The sequence below is a fragment of the Onychomys torridus genome, chromosome 19 (assembly GCF_903995425.1).
Source record: "Onychomys torridus chromosome 19, mOncTor1.1, whole genome shotgun sequence".
Taxonomy (NCBI): domain Eukaryota; kingdom Metazoa; phylum Chordata; class Mammalia; order Rodentia; family Cricetidae; genus Onychomys; species Onychomys torridus.
Genome location: NC_050461.1, coordinates 51112401 through 51124590, shown reverse-complemented (window position 1 = coordinate 51124590; position 12190 = coordinate 51112401).

Here is a 12190-nt window from a genome sequence, read left to right as displayed (position 1 = left end):
AGCCTATACTACAAAATAAAACACTCAAACACAAGGCTGGACATCCCCATTACAGTCCTTCCTGCAGTTTTTAAGTAACTGCAATATCGAAAACCAAATACAACCTCCAATGTAAGCTGTTTTGCCCATTTTTATTACAACAACAACAACAACAACAAAAAAAAAAAACTTAGCTGATCTCAAGGCAAAGTCCTGAGGACACAGCATTTTCCTGTTTAGAATGTGAAGAACTAAATATGACCTTTTCCAGCCAGGTCACTTGGAAAATCATGTCCTATTCTCTAACTTAAATGTGTCTCGCAAAGATCCTTAGAGCAGGCTGGAGAGAGGGTTCAGTGGTTGAGCGTTCTGCTCCTGTAGAGGACACAAGTTTGAATCCTCATACCCACACCATCAGGCTACTCACAACCACCTGAAACTCCAACTCCAGGGGGACTGATGGCCCAGGCCTCTGTTCGCTGGCACTCACATGCACACCCTACAAACCCACACATGCATACACATAACTGTTTTTTAAATTTAAAAATCCTATGAGTGCTTAAGAGGTACTGTCCTATATATTTCAAAAGTTATTCTTTTATTTGTTATTTCCATAAACACAAGAATTTTAAATTCTGATTAGGACCCCCCCAAAAACATTGTAACCCACAACCTCTTTTATGAAGGCACAGGAACCAGAAGTTCTCATGAGAGACTTTCATCTCCCTCCACCAGCAGTATGTGTTTCTATGCTGGTAACACCTTACCAAACGTTGCTAAATTGAATTGTGTATGTAAAATAATAATTTAGGGATAAAACGTGTAAGAATAAATTAGGGATGCTCAACACATTGTACACAGGTTGGACATCTTTGACTCAAAACTTTTAAATGTTTCCATATTTGGAAGAGTTTGTGCTTTAGCAAATACCATAAGCAGAAAACTTCACAGCTGGCCTTGTGTGAAAGGTTACTGTCAGAAGACAGATACACTAAGAATGTGTGAAATTACCTTCAGGTGATGTGGAAAAAAATTGTGCATTTGAAGTATTTTAAACATGTTAAATTCCATATTCATACTTCTGTTCCATTCCCCACTATATCTTAGTGGGTACAGGAAAATATTCCAAAATTTGAAAACTAAAATTTATGGTATTTTTTGTTCTAAGCATAAATTAAATAAGGGACACTCATTCATTATATTTGTTTATAAGCACATGTATTAAAAGCACAGTTTAAATAGTTGTACATTTATAAACACAAGAAAAATATAAAGTTCAAAAAAAATGTATTTGGAGATTTTCAGCCCACCAGTGACAACCTGACGTACTAATTGTGATACTGAGATACTGTGTCCCTGACACCACTGGGTGGCTTGTTTCACTGTGTGGGTGGCATTGTGTTTTTGGCCACTTGCTTTCATTGTGTTTATTATCACCACCGTTCCATCATGGTACCTGAAGTGTTGGGAAATTCACCAATGTCCCGACGAGTGATGGGTATTATTCCCACATGAGCATTGTATGTTATTTCCTCCCCTTAGCTGGTTGCATTAAAGTTACTACAAGGTTTGAAATGTGTTGTGTTACTGGATTCAAGGTCTCATGGGAGAGGACTTATGGGAACTCACAGAATCCATGAAAGTGTGACCATCTGACATTCTTTCACAGCCCATCTGTGGGCTTTCCCATGGAGGCATTGGCCATGTTCCATGGGAGCAGACCTGCTGTGGGTTAGACATACACAGTGGAATTCACAACTAGTCAATAACACTAGGCATTCTCATTGGTGTGTTAGGTGGTGGGTAGAAAATTAAATCCACTCAAAGTCAAGAGACATCACTTGTGTTAACATATTTGGAAAATATTAATTGATGTCAATATTTACATAGTGGACTTCTCAAAATCAAAGGTTAACATGCTTGGCAAAACCTTGTGGTCATGACAGGGTGAATACAGCACTAATTATTTAAGAGCCAAGGAATATTGCCTCTCAGGAATGTCCCAGCCCTTGAGCTGCATCTCATAAATTTCTCTCTTCTTCTGCCTTTATGTTCTTTCCATGACCAGTCCATCATATCATAACTATGCTCCCCCACACATCTGCTTCTTTGCCCATTCTTTTGATTTTCTGCCCAGTCCAGGAAACCCACAAGTTCCAGACAAGTCCCACTAACTCCTGGTACTCAATGCCTACAGAGTTTCCTCTACCAAGAGCAATTTCCCAAGAAAAGCTGACTCCCTCAGATGCATCAACAGATTCCAATATAGGAAGTTTACATTTCAAAAGAATAGAAGAGGCTTGGGAGATGCCAGAAAGGTATTTGCCACACAAGCAGAAGGACCTGAGATCAGATCCCCAGCATCCATGTAAAATCGCAGACCCCGCATTGAACATTTGTAATCCCGGTGTTGAGAATGTGTTGGAGGCCTGACTGAGTTGGCAAATTCTAGGTTCAGTGACAGGTAAATAAATGCAGAGCAATTGAGGAAGACATGTAACATTAAATTCTAGCCTCCATGCAAATTCACATAAACACACACACACACACACACACACACACACACACACACACACACAAGAAATAGAGAAGCCTAGAATGCCTGCAATACCAACACTTTAGAGGCTGAGGTAGGAGGGTTGCCACAAGTTCAAGGTCAGCCTAGCCTACATAGCAAGATAGTGACTCAAACCAACAAGAGAGAGGATAAAGAAGAAAGGAAAGAAAGAAGGAAGGAGGGAGAGAGGAAGGAAGGGAGGGAGGGAAGAGAAGGGAAAGGAAGGGAAGGGAAGGGAAGGGAAGGGAAGGGAAGGGAAGGGAAGGAAAGGAAAGGGAAGGGAAGAGAAGGGAGGGAAGAGGCAGGAAGGAAGGAAGAAGGAAGAACAGATGGCAGCAGAAATCACATCTGTTGTTCCCTTGGTGTCAGACTTGCCAGCCTCCAGAACCCACCTCAGTTGTACCAATAAATGGAGTGTGTCAAAAGGAAGTCTAATGTAGCCAAAGACAGGGCATTAGAAATGGGATGCATACAGTCATTGCCATCCAGCATTTTCCAAGACAGGGTTTCTCTGTGTAGCTTTGGTGTCTGTCCTGGATCTCGCTCTGTAGACCAGGCTGGCCTTGAAGAACTCACAGAGATCCAACTGGCCCTGCCTCCCAAGTGCTGGGGTTAAACCCTCCCCCCCCCCCCCCCCCCTGCTACCCCCCCCCCCCCCCCCGCCACCCCGCCATTCAGCATTTTTTTAACCAGCAAAGATGAGAAACACAAAGATTGTTGAATTCACCCAAGGTATCACCATCCCATGCCCACGGGAGTATAGCTTGCTCCATGTTTACCAGCCATGCTTCTTGTCTCCAAAATAATACAAATAGAACAAAAATGAAGACTTTAAAAATAAGCTTATGAAGCCTTTCTACTTAGTGGAAACTATTTTTGAATGTAAGTGGGACAAAACAGATTTTTTTTTTTTTGAGAACCAATTTCCTTTCAGGTCATATTTTCTCTACTTCTACTAGCTTCTCTAACCTTACTGAGACTCGGCTATTACAGATGATGTTAATTTCTAATATGATGCACAAATCCAGATCATTTAATAACAGAGTTTAAAAACTGCAGCTTAACCAAAGCTCTTTGGAATGCAGTATCAAAGCTGAGATCATTGCTTATAGTTTTCCATTTTTGTCCATTAGTTCATACTTCTAGAGCTAATTCAATGGAACTGGCAGTTCTTTAGGGAGTGTGTTGTATAAATAAAGATTTGAAACAGGGTATGGGGAAAGAAACCTCAGAACAGAGAAGTTGAGTAAGTTACTCAAGGGCACAGTGCCAGTTACTTAGCTTAAGGATTCAGACCCAATGAGGCAAGGTCCACAGTCTATGTTCCCAGTCACTCTGAATCTGGCTGCCTCTACGTGTATGAATTCTGTGTACCACTTGTTACATTTTTCATCTCTTATCTATTTCCTTACATACCACTGAGAACATTTCAGAATTTTATCAAGTCACATTCATAGAATTCACCCACCAATGTATAGTTGGTAAACAAAACCACACATGAATTACCTCCCTTCAGATGCTATAAATTTCAAACATGATAGTCAAGGGCCTACACATCTGTCGTTGAGTACAGAGGTAGGAAGAGAGCTTTAGAATTAAAGGGACATGGAAAGACTCACACCAAATCTTAGTGACTTCTCTCCTGGAGCTTGGCAGTATTGTCCCTGTCCAAAGAAGTGGAGTGGGACAGGACCCTCTCTGTAGAGCCTGCAGCCTGGTCAAGTGTGGAAGAGTCTTCAGACTTGTTATCTGGATTCATGAACTTGGAAATGAACCACCCAGAAGAGCTAAAGGAACCAAAAGTTGCTTATTTGCAACGTGGCAAAGAGAGTGCAGACAAAGAATAATACCATGACGGGATTATTAATGAGGATGCCATGTGAACTAGGACCTATTCCTCAATGAGCTCAAGATAGATTGTCTCCACTTTTTCTCTTCAATCCAGCAGCCCTGTCATTCTGTCCTAGAAGATTAGATTAGTCTAGACCTATTTGTAACAATGTCAGTGACCCGTTCTTTTGTAGATGTCTTTAAATTGATTTTGGGATGATTTATTATGCGGTCTTTTAAGTCTAGAAATTATTAGTCAATAATGATTTGGGTTCTCTTTCCTTGCTTTACGTAGGAAAAAAAGGTGCAGGAGAGCATCCTTTTCTTAGCATAAGTCATTTAATTCAGATTTATTAAAAATGTTAGTTCATAGATTATGATGACATCTACTGAGTTTCAGAATTCTTTGATGACTAGCTACCAATCTAGTACCTACTCTTATATCCACATGCATAGATTCCTGCCCATCCACCTACAAGTTCTCATATCTGTTCCATAAGGCCATATTCAAAACTAGCAAGGTTGCCCAAGAGTTGTCACTAACATGAACAAGGCCCACCGTGCTTAGCAATCCTTTCCATAACTCTGTGACTTCAATGAGTCAACATGAAAGCTTCCTTTATACACTGAGACATAAAGAATGGGGATTGGGTGGGAGCACACAGCAAATGAAATGGGAAATGCAGTGTTGAAGCTGCCTTGACCCCTTTCTCAGAAAGTAGAGGTGCATAAAAGCAATCATCCAAAACAAGGGACTGAGACCCACTGATAAGTGAAGCAAAAGGAAGTCTTCCATATTCCAGTTAACTGAGCAAGGATCTTGAGATGACCAGGAACCCTTTCTCCTGCTCATTGTTGATGCCTCTACTGAAAAGCATCTTACATTTAAAATAGATGAGACTGGGCACGAACAAAATTATCTCCAAGGCCACTTTTGTCTTCAATGTGAAAATATCACCTCTCATCCCACATATTCTAGTTACCTTTTTCCCCACACTTTCCTTCTCCAAGGGCCTTGTGCTCACTGTTAGAGACTCAGTTTTCTCTTATGGGATACTAGAATCCTTACACTGTGAGTTAACAATATATCATGCTTCCACTTGCAGCTGTAACCATTAGGCTTACCTAAAGCCTAAGTTGAAGGCAGAATCCAAGTTGCCACATTTAAAAGTTATAATGGGGGGGAGGAGCTGGAGAGAAGGCTCAGAGGTTAAGAGAGAGTTTGCTTCTTTTACAGAGAACTAGAGTTTAGTTACCAGCATCCGTGTTGGGCAGGACACAATCACCTGTACCTCAAGCCCCAGAGGATCTGATACCCTATCCTGGCTTCAGTGAATACCCAAATTCATACATACATACATACACACGCACATGTACGTGCGTGAGTGAGCACACAAACACACACTATAAATAATATAAATCTCTTAAAATTGTATTATGAGACTGTCTTGTTTTAATTATATGCACTGTGTTATATATTCTTCTAAATAACGCTATTTGATGACCCTTGTGGTGATTTGAAAAAAAAAAAAAAATGGCCCCAAAGGGAGAGGCACTATTCAGAGGTATGGCCTTGTTGGAGTAGGTGTGGTCTTATTAGAGGAAGTGTGTCACTATGGAGGCAGGCTTTGAAGTCTTATATATATGCACAAACCATGCCCAGGGAAACAGACTACTTCCTGTTGCCTGTAAGTCAAGATGTAGGACACTCAGCTACTTCTTCAGCACCATGTTTGCCAGCATGTCACCTTGTCACACCATGATGATAATCAACTAAACCTCTGAAAATTTGAGCCACCCCAATTAAACATTTTACCTTTAGAAGAGTTGCTATGGTCATGGTGTCTCTTCATGACAATGGAAACCCTAACTAAGACAGCCCTATACGATAGATGAGAAAAATTGATGCCCAGGAAAGTTTAAGTAACTTTCCAAAATTAGTCTCAAAGCTGGTCCTCAGCTAGCCACCCAAGATTGCTGTGATCAAAACAGGGTGACTGTCTGATCTTAAGGGTTTCTAGAAAAAAGCAAAATATGTTTTATGTTTTGTTCTAATGCTTTGAAAATGTTTACATATTGTATTATTTTTTCATGTCTGGCTCTTTTTTAAAAAATATTTATTTAACATATATGAGTGACGTGTCTTCAGGGACACCAGAAGAGGGAATCAGATCTCATTACAGATGGTTGTGAGCATGTGATTGCTAGAAATTGAACTCAGGACCTCTGGAAGAGCAGCCAGTGCTCTAAAGCGCTGAGCCATCTCTCCAGGCCCTGGCTCTTATTTTATAAAGAACTTTGTTACTAGAATTTCTCAAGATGTGATTGAGTTATATGCAGAAATATTTCTATCATTTTCTTCCTTTTATCCTCTTGGCATATCAGCCCCGGCTTGGGCCACCATACCTCAGAGACTGTGGGGGCTGTTCAGATTTGCTCAGGCCCTCTAAACAAGTGTTCATTTTTGTGTACATTTATCAGGCAGAGACAGGATATTATACATAGCCCTCAATGCTTATCAAGGCACAGAAAGGAAGCAGAATCTTAGATTTAAAGTAACCTCACCCATTTGTCACAGTTACATATGTTTTTTCTTTACAAATGGAACCTTAAGTCTGGCATTATATAAGAACAAGCACGTGAAAGCTTGAATCTACCTTTGTTCTGTAAACATTTGCATCTACAACTTTCATTCAAGGAGGCACAATTATAATTCTTATATATACTTTCCTGGCTTTAGCCACTAAGATCTTATGGAGTCAGTGGTGGCACACACCTGCAGTCCAGGAGGCTGAGGCAAGAAGATCACGTGTTTGAGGACATGCTGGACTACAGTTGCTTGCGTCCTTCTCCCATTTCTCAGGTATTATTATATTCCTTCTCAGGTCTTTGATGAGGTTGGAGATTAGCAGTTATAGTTACAACTTAGTATATATACATATATAATATCTTAGATAGAATATATTAAGTATTAGACTCAGGTTCTTTAGGATAGTACACCTTTTGGAATGATCCTTGTAACACGCCACCTACCCATGCCCTAGACTTCCCTGGATTTTACTATGTGTTTTTTGCTTGATATTGTTTGCACTTATTGTAATTCCAACTTATCTAAGTCATTATCCCTCATTACTCCTGGACAATATTTGATAACCATCTCTTTGTATATAGTCTTGTATTAGGTTAGAACTTTCTTATTTAGACAAAAGGGGGAGATGTAGTGGATAGCCATCCCAGCATTGGCCTGGAAGTTCCAACCCCCATTGAGGCTTCAGTAATGATCACGCACGCCCACAAGGCGGGGCAGAGGAGGAAGTGGAAGACCAAGGATCAAGAGGAGGTCGCTCGCTTGGTTCGGGGATGCTGGACGCTGGAGGTAGACCGAGCAGAGTTCTCCAGAGAACACCGCCGGACTGCACTATACCTTTGCCAGACCCTGCAACCTACCCCTTCATTTGTAAGTTACCCCACAAAATAAACCTCCCTTTTAACTACGTGGAGTGGCCTAATACATACTAAGACCCTTTCTCAAAACGTTAAAGGTGTGGGAATAAAAAGCATACTGATTTTCTTAGAAGAAAATCTTACCTTACCTTGAATTTGCTGTCAAGAATAGAGTTTGGGTATAGTTTATTAAGTGTTTAATTCTATCCATTTTATTGCTAGTTTTTAGAGGAAAAAAAGATGATAATTCTCATTGAGGTGCAATTATCTTGTGTTTATACCTTTTAATTAATTAATCAATGTATCTGTTTCCTTCTCTTCCTTCTTTATTGTGAATAGATAGGCTTGGGTAGGTACTATACCTCAGACAAACATATTCATTGTTCTTTTTTATGCTCAAATTATTTTATTATGGGCCAGTGGGAGGCCTTGGTGTTTCTATCACAGGGCTCCTTACAAGCTAACAAAACCCCTAAACAGTATGTAGCATTATTGTTGTTAGATTTTATTAATAGTTCCATTCTGATCAAAATATTTCTAAAATGTAACTTCTATTGCTGTTATCATTTTTATGCTGGAAACTTAGATCTTTAGTCACATTAACATAAATTTCCAGGTATGTTATGTTAGAACATATGGGTAGATTAAAATGACATTACTATTAGTCATTCCCAATTCTACTTCTGTAACATTTTGAGGTTTTCTTGCATCTGTATGGGACTCAAAGAGCACAACTTTGCATTTCTGTAACTTGCTACAAACATTCTGTGCTGTGATGACCTTCACTTGGTGTGAAATTATGCTAATTCATTTCAGTCTTTTATCAGTTTTTTAGAAACTATCTTTTTTTTTTTTTTGGATTAAATTTTTTAAGTGACTAAGTAACATAATAACTTCAGGCCAAGCAAGAGAAACAGAGATTGGATTTACATTCCCAAGACCTTTTAAAAATAGGCAAGAAAGACAAAGTAATGCTGTTCAAAATACTGGGTATCTTAATGTTGATCCCCAAGAGACAGATAACAAGGGAATCTGGTACATGATTGACCAAATTTGCTGCCCAAGGAGGAAAACCCAGGCAGTGTGTGATAGAATCTGGGAGTTGATGAATAAGAGCTTTGAATCCAGAAAGACCACCACAGTTTGGGGCTACAGTGAAAAGTACATGAGTAGAGAGGACAGCACAAAAGGGCTCTGGATAGCCATGGATCTTTCTCCAAGTGTTAGCAGAGAGCTGAGTCACACCAGAGTTGGAAGCACTATGCAAGGTCTAGGGAATAAGCACCATGCATGCATGATTCAGGAAATACTTCTTAGGAGTTAGAAGCCACTGCTCTCAGTGTACACAGAGACATGTTTCCCAGCCAGCCTCTAGAGCTCCACAACTCACAGAACAGTCTAATTCTCAGAAAGATCTTTCCTCAGTTTTTAGCTGGGCGTAATTAGTGGTAAACTGCTTATACCCATGCCATGATCTGAAAGGCAAGACCCAAGGATGAAAAACTGTTGCCAAGAAACTTAACTATATCCCAGAGTAAAACTAAAGATGTTAAATGAAGATGAAAATCTATGAAGCACCCAGAAAAGCAAGAAGTCACAATCTCTGGTATCTGATAAAAAGTTTCAAGGCATTCAAAGGAAGGGGAAAGGAAAAATCTTCCAGAGGAGAAAAAAAAAATGCAATTAGAACTGATATAGAAATGACAAGCATGTTAAAATTAGCAGCCAAGGACTTTTAAGAAGGTATTTTAATTATGTTCTACTGCAGGTTGAAGAAGTTAATGGAAGATATGAAAGATATATTTAAAAAAAAAAGAACTAGACTGAGTGTCTAGGGCTAACAATGACAGGGTTTGATATTTAAAATGTACTGAGTGGGATAAACGCCAAGTTTGAATTTATAAGAAGAGGATATTTGTGATCATGGAGACACAGCATCAGAAGCTATACAAAATGAAACAAGCAGAGAGAAAAAAATAATAGACATATAAATAGATGAAAAGTTTCATCAGTAAATCCTGGAATAGCTTCCAGAAGACAAAGATACACACAATTTAAAGTTCTCAAATGTGGGAAGGATTCAGAAACAGTAATCAAGGAATTAGGAGAGAGATACATTTTTAATCTGTTAAAAATTGTGAATCTGTAGATCCTGGAGGCAGAGGAAACTCCAAGCATAGGGATCGCAAAGAAAACTACATCAAAATACATTATAACCAAATTGCACAAAACCAAGGATGGAGGAAATAAAAAAGGGAAAGACATACTATCAATAGGGATCTAAAACAGGATGAGAGCACACTGCCCATCTCAAACATGGCTTCAGAACAGTGGGGTAGAGGTGAGCCAGCCAACCCAGAATTTTATATCCAGCTAAAGCAGTCTTCAAAAACCCAAGAAAAATAAAGTTTTTTAAGCAAATGAATTAAGTTCATTTTCAATCAAACTACAAGAAATTTTCAAAGATATGTACCAGGCATATGAACTTATAGCCTGCCTGTGGGCCACATTTAACCAAGGAGGGCTATAAAAAGAGCCCAACACAAAAATCACACACTTATTTCAACCAATATAAAGATTTTTCAATTTTTTTTGTTTGTAATTTCATTGTGCTCTTCTCAAGTTTAAATTTTGTTGATGAATTCATCAAACAGAAGGGAAATGAGGCTAGGTAGAAATATGTATCCACAGGGGAAAAACAACAACAAAGAACACTGGAAATGGTAACTATATGTTTTTTAAATTATATATATATATATATATATATATATATATATATATATATATATATATAGCAAATCATAAAATTATACATATCTTATTTCTTTTAAAGGTTGTAGATGTAACTGTCTTTTTAATTAAGAAACACAGAGCCAGACTTTCTGGACAATGAGACATGTCTGCTCCTGGCAGCACTGATTTACTTCAGAGAGGAGGATGGGCATCAAAGACACTTCATATATAGTCTATCTTCACCTTGACAAAAATAGCCATTTGGGCAAGACACTGTTCTTGCCTGGACTGCTTGATCAACTGGACATGCAGGACCCATAGGAAGGTGACCACTGAACTTTGCTTGGTGAAATGGTCCTTCAGGTACCTGCTTCACAGAAAAAAAAAAACTGTCAGACATTCTATAGGACACACAGAGAAATGTCTGAGAGACTAGCCCTGTGGGCTGAAGACAGATGCCCCAACTTTACAAAAGAACATTGGATGACTGTCCAGGCTGCCAGCTGTCTCCGTATATTGTTGCAAGACTCCCCAAAGTTGCTTGTGTCCTTCTCCCATTTTTCAGGTAGCATTATATCCTTCTGAGGTCTTTGATGTAGTTGAAGACTAGATAGGTATAATTTTCCTTAGTTATGATAAAAGATAAGTTAGATATTAAACCTTAGACTCACAAATATAAGATAGATAGTATATTTTCTTTAATTTTGCCAAATACTAATAGACTAGATATTGTAACTGTAATTCTTGCTTCATAATTGTTTTGTTATATGTAATTTTACTATGTAAAAGTTAAAACCTTCCTCAAAAAAAAAAAAAAAAAAGGGAGGGGGAGTGCTGTGGATATCGCTCTATTTAAATAAAATTCTGATTGGCCAGTAGCCAGGCAGGAAGTATAGGTGGGACAAACAGAAAAGAGAATTTGGGGAACAGGAAGGCAGAGGGAGAGACACTACCAGCCACCGCCATGACAAGAAAGATGTAAGGTACTGGTAAGCTATGAGCCACGTGGCAAAGTATAGATTAATAGAAATGGGCTAAATATAAGATTAAGAGCCAGGGCTGGGGATTTAGCTCAGTGGTAGAGCGCTTGCCTAGCAAGCACAAGGCCCTGGGTTTGGGCCTCAGCTCTGGCCAAAAAAAAAAAAAAAATCAAAAAAGAAACAAACAAACAAAAAAGATTAAGAGCAAGACAATGGTAGGCCTGAGCTAATGGCCAAGCAGTTTAAATAATATAAATGTCTGTGTCTTTATTTTATTAATGGGTTGTTGGACTAACAGGGCTTGGCAGGGGCTGGAGAGAAGGTCTCCAGTTACAAAAGGTATTTTACTGTTTAAGGGAAATGATAATAATGCAATATAGGATTCCTAATAAATATGAAAGTAAAGTGTATGGTTAAAATTCTATAAAGGTAAGGAGAAAACATGTGTCCATCATAAATCTAGTGAAAGTGTGTCATAAAGAATATATAAACAGTTATTTTTTTAAAAAAGTTTTATTTATTTTTATTTTATGTGTATGTTTGCCTGTGTGTGTGTGTGTGTGTGTGTGTGTGTGTGCGCGTGCACGCGCACTCATGCATGCAAACCACATGCATGCAGTGCCTGTAGAGGCCTGAAGAGGGCATCATATCTCCTAGAATTGGAGTC